General features: G+C 42.5%; 1 protein-coding gene across 1 annotated transcript in view; it reads right to left on the bottom strand.

The window, feature by feature from the left end:
- Positions 1 to 8,934, bottom strand: part of LOC107719839 (tripartite motif-containing protein 44-like) — a 39,433-nt gene that overhangs the window by 14,041 nt on the left and 16,458 nt on the right. The gene's annotated exons all lie outside the window — the stretch shown is intronic.

Below are 8,934 nucleotides of genomic sequence, written 5' to 3'. Positions count from 1 at the left end.
GGCCAGTGGTTCCCAAACTTTTTCTGCCGGGCCCCCCTTTTGTAGAGAAAAATATATATATTTTTTTTTTTTGGAAAGTCTCTTATGCTCACCAAGGCTACATTTATTTATTAAAAATACAGTAAACACTGTAATATTGTGAAATATTGTCAATTTAAATTATCTATTTGAATGTTTTAACATATAGGCTACTGTATTCCTGAGATCAAAGCTGAATTTTCAGCATAATTACTCCAGTCTTCAGTGTCACATGATCCTTCAGAAATCATTCTAATATGCTGATTTGCTGCTCATTAACCATTTCTGATTATTATAAATGTTGTAAACATTTGCGCTGCTTAATATTTTTGAGGTAACTATTTTTTCACGATTCTCTTATGAATATCTGAAACGGTCCTTTGTGTCAGAGAGCTGGAGTTCGTCAGAAATAGAACGGGGCATCAGTTTACTGCCATAGATTTGTCGTGTCGCGCCGCATCCATAGCAGAGAACATCACTGGGTTCTGTTTGCTTTTGTCACATCGCGCAGCAGAGAACTTCACTGGGTTCTATTTGCTTTTGTCTCATCGCGCCGCTCGCGTCTGTTGTAGACACGTTGTTTTGGTATTTGAATCTTAAGTATATTCATAATCTGCTTTTCGTTTACCTGGCACTGGAAGTCCTTTCACAAACTTGTAACTTACATGCTTAGAGCAAAACCATACATCGTTCTCATTTATATTTCTACATGGCTCCCTGCAATACAACTCTGATTCTTCAATCGCGCCATCTAGTGGTCTGTTATTGATACACCCACAACTGATAACGGAGCGCTCAAGCGGGTACTGCGAGTTATGTTGAGGTCATTAAAATATGTCAAAATAATATTTTGTGCTCAATTATTTACTTATCAGAAAAGTGGCCGCATGATAAGAGGGAAACTTACGTAGTGTAGTCTTTATCACCTTGCAGAGGTTTATTTTGCTAAATAATCTGCTGACTGTACACCAGCCTTGCTGCGCCCATAAGTTTGGGAACCACTGGAGTAGGCGATTTGTGCTCTATTAATTTGGTCTGTTACGATGCTCTGTGTTTGATTACTAATGCCTGTGTAGTACGGCGTTGCACACAGAGGACAAAAAAACGATCAGCCTCGACTCATTATCGTCATTTGTGTTAAAATTTGCAAAGCGTACCAAATTGAACAAAAGTATATAAATGCATTGATTGAAATCATGAATATATAACGGTATCCACGGTATAGCAAAATCCATATCATGGAACAACATAATACCGGTAGTCACTTTCATACCGGTATAGCGCCCACCCCTAATAGATAGATTAGATGATAGATAGATAGATAGATAGATACTGAATATGCATAAAACACAGATGCACATTCAGTGTGTGTGTGTATATATATATATATATATATATACATATATATATATATATATATATACACACACACATACATTTATATTATACACACACACACACACACACACTGAATATGCATATAAGCCAAGACTTTGTACAGTATAGATACAATGTAAACAGAAATGCAAGGGGGTAAAAATAATTTATTTCTAAAAAAAAAAAAAAACTGAGTTTTGATTACTAAGTGAACAAATGATGTATAAGTGTTTTCACACATGATCACTGTGTGTAGGTCATCAGTAAATGAGTGTGGCATTTAAATGGCATTGTTTCCCAAATTAAACAAAAGAGCTGTTAGTTTCGAATGATGTGTGTAATGTAGAGAACTGTGTTTAGAGTTTTGCAAAAAGTTTGTTTTACAATATCAAACTGAGTTTAAAGCATGTAATGTGCTTATAGTTTTGCAGAAGGGAACATTTAATGTAAAAGCCAGTGAAAGTGATTTTGACATAACTAGCTGTTTTTATATGTAAACTTTGTGTGTTTTTGACAGTATTAGCACAATCAGCCGATAATTAAGATAACCAAGTAATCAGGTGCTGTTTGACTGGACTTTTAGTGTACGCACACTTCGGGTGTACACGCTCTGAATAAGCACATGTTAGAACAGCACACGAATGAAATGTTTAACCGGCAAGGCTTTAAAGCACATGCAAATGTACTTTTGTGATTGCAAATAAGTGCAGTGTCTCGTGAGTGTAGCTCTACCGCTGAATTAACATTTGATGTGAATGTGTCTCGCAAGTTGCAGTTGGAGATGGAGCCGGGAGACATAGTACAACGGTAGACGTTGTGTTTTGTTAGTAAATGTTTCATTATATTACTAGTGTTGCCTCCTTTGTTCACTGTTACACTACTGCATATATTGCATCTGACACTGGTGTCGCTTAGTTCTCATTCGGTCGACATCTCACTATGGGAAACGCCTCTTGCGTGGCCATCCATGAAGCCCTATACAATCACGCCCATCAGGCCCATGCAACCCCCACCCCTTCCTATTTAAACAGCAGCGCTGGCTCAATATGGCATCCTACATCTCTTCACTCGTGGCATCCAAGCTACGAGCCCTTGTTTTCAGTGCACTTAGTGTTACTTTTGGCAAGACTAAACTGTCCGAAAGACAAGTTTCCACTTGTTGTAGGGCGTCAAGTTATCTAAGAACATTAAGTGTATTGAAACACTTTACCAAGCACATAAAGTAGACAAAATCAACTTACCAGTTGAATTATGGCTTCTTCCACGAAGTCAAACAAGTCTAGAACACCTTCTCAACCTCGTCCTGGGGGAAGTGGATTCACTATTGCAGCTAAGGATCCGCATGTATTATGCCTGGCGTGTCTGGGCCCGGAGCATGCCCAAGCGGCATTACAAGCACCGATCTCTTGTAATCAATGCAGCAAACTGTCTCCCGGGGTGCTGCGCAGGAGAGCGGTGTTTGTGCAGGATGTGTGTAGCGATCCCGTACAGGGGGAGAGACACAACAGCATCCCCGCAGGAAATGGAAACTCCCATGCCGTCGACGAGTTGGGCTGACCAGATTATTCCTTCAGATGAGCTGGGGGAACTGGTCGCTTTCGAGTTGGAAATCGAGTCATTCCCTAAAGTCCTACCGGAAGATGATTCAGTTTCCATCACAGCCTCGGGGGATATGTCAGATGATGGCGAGGAGGAGGATGACGAAGACCCGTTTGCTCCTCGAACGGAGTCCCCTGGTTACCAGCCAGGGTTGGAAGAACAGCAGACGGCAGCAGGAGGTACAACTCTGCACGAGGTTTGCCGTCGAGCGGCGAGTAGATTTGATTGGCCGTCTACTCTCCCTGCCGCAAAATGCTCGAGGCTAGATGGAAATTTCCTTGTTCCTACTACCTCAGCAGTTCGTCAGTTCATGCACAAGAACATTGTGTGGTCTCTTGTTCTTCCCTTTTTCTAAATTCAAACAAGTCTCTTATACACATGAAAAGAGATTAAGTCACAATACGGTGTTACACATGCACCCTGTACAAACTGTATTGTTGAAAACACCTGTAATGAAAGTAGAAAGTCTACCGCAGTTCCAGGTTTCACCTCTAGAGGTCTCTCCAACACCACATTTGAACGAGGTGCGAGATTTATCAGTGCACCTAGACAATTGGGTGAAATGCAGATTCTCAGTGGTTACTCAGCACGATTCAAAAGGGGTACAGACTGCAATTTATGAGAAGACCTCCGGGGTGCAGGCAGAGAATGCAAACATTTTGAACGAGGAGATAAATTATCTCCTTCTCAAGGAAGTAATTCAGGGAGTACCAGCAGAAGAATCAAAGAAGGGATACTTCAGCCAGTATTTTCTGATCCCAAAGAAAAGGGGAGGCATATGACCTATTTTGGACCTCAGAACTGTAAACAAACACCTGAGAAAATACAAATTCAGAATGCTGACACACAAATCCCTGCTCCATTCTATACAAAGAGGAGACTGGTTCACTTCAATAGATCTGAAAGAAGCTTATTTCCATATTCAAATCCATTCTCAGCACAAACAATTCCTAAGGTTTGCTTTCCAGGGCAAGATATACGAGTTCAAGGTTCTACCGTTTGGCCTGTCTCTAGCACCCCGCATTTTTACAAAATGTGTGGAAGCGGCACTAACACCACAGGGTATAAGGATATTAGCGTATCTAGACGACAAAGGAGATGGCAGATGTGCATACGAAGACAGTGTTAATGCACTTGAATGCTCTGGGTTTTGTAGTAAACCAGAAGAAGAGCTCATTAACTCCGACTATTTCTGGGTTTAAACCTAAACTCAGTATCTTACCGGGCAACTGCTGTATTCGTATCTATGGCATCTTGCTCAGTGCAGAGATCTCCTCTCTCTGGCAGGGGGGAGGATTTTTCATCCACATCCGGAGAGGTGGAATCTTTGGGTCTGGCCCGTGAAAGGTCTAACCTGAACGCCCTGGGCCTACCTCAGAATGTGATCTCCACCATACAGAGTGCTAGAGCAGACTCCACCAGATCTCTGTATGAGGCAAAATGGAAAAGGTTTGAGAAATGGTGTCAAGAAAAACAGAAGATACCATTTCTTTCAGCAGTGTCAGACATCCTTACATTCCTTCAGGAGATGCTAGAAGAAGGCAAAGCCTTATTTACAATCAAAGTGTACCTGGTGGCATTTCATCTTGCCACATGGGATTTAGCGGTGAAACAGTAGGAAAGCATCCTATCGTAAGTAGATTTATGAAGGGATGTGAGACCTGAGACCAATCACCAAACCTATGTTACCAGAATGGGATCTGTCCCTGGTCCTGGAAGCACTCAGGGAAGCCCCTTTTGAACCCTTGGAGCAGGCATATTTGAAGATTGTCTCGTACCAGACAGCTTTACTGCTCACCATAACCTCTATGAAGCGGGTCGGAGTGTTACATGCATTATCAACCCTGCATGTATCAGGTTTACACAACATTTTTCCAAAGTTACCTAGCGCCCAAACCCAGCTTTTGTGCCCAAGGTAATCAAGCCTGGCTATTCATGCATGGAGATAGAAATTCAGGCTTTCCACCCTCCTCTCTCAGAGTCCCCAAGGATAGGGTGGCGTTTCCCATAGTCAGATGTCTCACTCATCTCCCTCAGAAAACCAAGGTTATAACTAGGGTTGGGGCCGATAGACAATGCCATTGTCCATCACCGATGGCTGATAGACATCACGATGTTGAGCCGGCATCGTGATCCCACCCCCATGCCCCCTGATTACAAACTGAACGCGGCTGCTCAATGTAGTGTGCCGAACGACAGTCGCATCACAGATCAGATTTCATTTCTCCAGTGAGGAGAGTGAGTCGAGCTGACTGACAAGAAGAGTGAGGTGAGACAGACAAGACGATCGCGGATGATTTAGCTTCGAAACGAAATGCAAAAGCGCCTGTTTGGCAATATTTTGGATTTTGAAAAGCCTGTTGACTTTTGCCGTTTATCTAAGGTGATTTTGAAAGTTTTTTTAAACATTTGTTTCTTATTTAATTGGTTCCACATTGTTTGCTGATTTTTACTTTATTTAAACTGTGTCATTTATTTATTTTATTTGACATGCCGTGCCTCCAAGCTTTCTTACTAGTTTTGCTAATAAACTTCCTACATTTCTTATTTATTTGGTTATATATTATACATGTTTACTTAGCCTATTTCCAGTTTTGTATACCTATTTAAACTTTATGTAAGTTATTTGTTATTTTATATTAGGCATAGCCTGCCCTATAGCATGGTGTATTTTTATTTGTTTTGTTAATAAAAGTTATATTCAGTACACCTAGACAGTTGGGTAAAATGCACAGATTCTCAGTGGTTACTCAGCACGATTCAAAAGGGGTACAGACTGCAATTTATGAGAAGACCTCCGGGGTGCAGGCAGAGAATGCAAACATTTTGAACGAGGAGATAAATTATCTCCTTCTCAAGGAAGTAATTCAGGGAGTACCAGCAGAAGAATCAAAGAAGGGATTCTTCATCCAGTATTTTCTGATCCCAAAGACAGGGGGAGGCATACGGCCTATTTTGGACCTCAGAACTTTAAACAAACACCTGAGAAAATACAAATTCAGAATGCTGACACACAAATCCCTGCTCCATTCTATACAAAGAGGAGACTGGTTCACTTCAATAGATCTGAAAGAAGCTTATTTCCATATTCAAATCCATTCTCAGCACAAACAATTCCTAAGGTTTGCTTTCCAGGGCAAGATATACGAGTTCAAGGTTCTACCGTTTGGCCTGTCTCTAGCACCCCGCATTTTTACAAAATGTGTGGAAGCGGCACTAACACCACAGGGTATAAGGATATTAGCGTATCTAGACGACAAAGGAGATGGCAGATGTGCATACGAAGACAGTGTTAATGCACTTGAATGCTCTGGGTTTTGTAGTAAACCAGAAGAAGAGCTCATTAACTCCGACTATTTCTGGGTTTAAACCTAAACTCAGTATCTTACCGGGCAACTGCTGTATTCGTATCTATGGCATCTTGCTCAGTGCAGAGATCTCCTCTCTCTGGCAGGGGGGAGGATTTTTCATCCACATCCGGAGAGGTGGAATCTTTGGGTCTGGCCCGTGAAAGGTCTAACCTGAACGCCCTGGGCCTACCTCAGAATGTGATCTCCACCATACAGAGTGCTAGAGCAGACTCCACCAGATCTCTGTATGAGGCAAAATGGAAAAGGTTTGAGAAATGGTGTCAAGAAAAACAGAAGATACCATTTCTTTCAGCAGTGTCAGACATCCTTACATTCCTTCAGGAGATGCTAGAAGAAGGCAAAGCCTTATTTACAATCAAAGTGTACCTGGTGGCATTTCATCTTGCCACATGGGATTTAGCGGTGAAACAGTAGGAAAGCATCCTATCGTAAGTAGATTTATGAAGGGATGTGAGACCTGAGACCAATCACCAAACCTATGTTACCAGAATGGGATCTGTCCCTGGTCCTGGAAGCACTCAGGGAAGCCCCTTTTGAACCCTTGGAGCAGGCAGATTTGAAGATTGTCTCGTACCAGACAGCTTTACTGCTCACCATAACCTCTATGAAGCGGGTCGGAGTGTTACATGCATTATCAACCCTGCATGTATCAGGTTTACACAACATTTTTCCAAAGTTACCTAGCGCCCAAACCCAGCTTTTGTGCCCAAGGTAATCAAGCCTGGCTACTCATGTATGGAGATAGAAATTCATGCTTTCCACCCTCCTCTCTCAAGAGTCCCCAAGGAAAGGGGATCTGCAGCACTTATGTCCGATTAGGGCATTAAGGATTTACTTGGAGAAGACACAGGTTTTTAGACGATCTGAAAACCTCTTTGTGTGTTTTGCGAACCCTAAGAAGGGCCAGGCACATCTCACTGGATAGTAGATATCTCTGTATTAGGCAAAATGGAAAAGGTTTGAGACACGGTGTCAGGAAAGACAGAAGATACCATTTCTTTAATCAGTGTCGGACATCCTTACCTTCCTTCAGGAGATGCTAGAAGAAGGCAAAGCCTTATTTACAATCAAAGTGTACCTGGTGGCATTTCATCTTGCCACATGGGATTTAGCGGTGAAACAGTAGGAAAGCATCCTATCGTAAGTAGATTTATGAAGGGATGTGAGACCTGAGACCAATCACCAAACCTATGTTACCAGCATGGGATCTGTCCCTGGTCCTGGAAGCACTCAGGGAAGCCCCTTTTGAACCCTTGGAGCAGGCATATTTGAAGATTGTCTCGTACCAGACAGCTTTACTGCTCACCATAACCTCTATGAAGCGGGTCGGAGTGTTACATGCATTATCAACCCTGCATGTATCAGGTTTACACAACATTTTTCCAAAGTTACCTAGCGCCCAAACCCAGCTTTTGTGCCCAAGGTAATCAAGCCTGGCTATTCATGCATGGAGATAGAAATTCAGGCTTTCCACCCTCCTCTCTCAGAGTCCCCAAGGATAGGGTGGCGTTTCCCATAGTCAGATGTCTCACTCATCTCCCTCAGAAAACCAAGGTTATAACTAGGGTTGGGGCCGATAGACAATGCCATTGTCCATCACCGATGGCTGATAGACATCACGATGTTGAGCCGGCATCGTGATCCCACCCCCATGCCCCCTGATTACAAACTGAACGCGGCTTCAAACGAACTAAAAACGAACAATTGCTTTACGCCGAATTGCCGCTATTTCAAAGTGAAAGTAAAATGCACACGCCGCTTTTACAAGCTATTTAAAAGCGAAGGAAAGCTAGGAAAAGAGGGACCGCCCCGCCCCGCGGTGATACCGGTATTACCGGTGTTGTCACACGTCGATTAACCGGTGGGAAAATTTCCTTACCGTCACAACCCTACTGGACGCGACAAAGCGACCATTGAAAATCATTTGAAATTTGTGTCAGCACTCTTAAATAGAATGCGGCAGCAGTTTACTGTCAGGATTTGTCGTTTCGCGCCGCATCCAGTGTAGACAGCATCACTGATTATAATAAGTTCTATACACTGATCTATATATAATAATGAATCTCTATTATAGATCAGTGGTTCTGAAGTATTTTGTCACGCTGCGCCACGCCACTCTGCTCGCATCCGGTGTAGACACGGTGTTAGGAATTGTTATTTGTTTCCCGTGCCATATAAGTATTCATGCTTCGGGCACAAACCTGCGCTGCGTAAACATAAAACCATGTCTGCATTTGTGATCGGAGAAATGACAAACAATAAGTGCTCCTCTACACTGCCCAAAAAACTCGCGTTTGAATCGTCAGTGGCAAATTCTTTAAATATAAAAAACGTACATACAGTCTGTGAGTCAGAACAGCCGGCATTGTAGTCTATTCTACCAGGATCAGGAAACAGTCCTCCATAAAATGCGCTGGACACATCTGAATATTTGGGTTAAACTGTTCTGGAACAGTGTTGTAAATACAACTTAACCACTGATTTCTAGTCGTGTCCTCTTTTGGAAGGCCAAACAAAGTAGTTTCGCTTTCACAACGAAACAGCGTCACACACCGCAGCCTTGAGTGAG

Source organism: Sinocyclocheilus rhinocerous, unplaced genomic scaffold (genome assembly GCF_001515625.1).
Source record: "Sinocyclocheilus rhinocerous isolate Xijiao unplaced genomic scaffold, SAMN03320098_v1.1 scaffold1442, whole genome shotgun sequence".
NCBI classification, from domain to species: Eukaryota; Metazoa; Chordata; class Actinopteri; order Cypriniformes; family Cyprinidae; genus Sinocyclocheilus; species Sinocyclocheilus rhinocerous.
The sequence above is the reverse complement of the archived record's forward strand: the minus strand, read 5'-3'. Positions and strand labels throughout refer to the sequence as shown.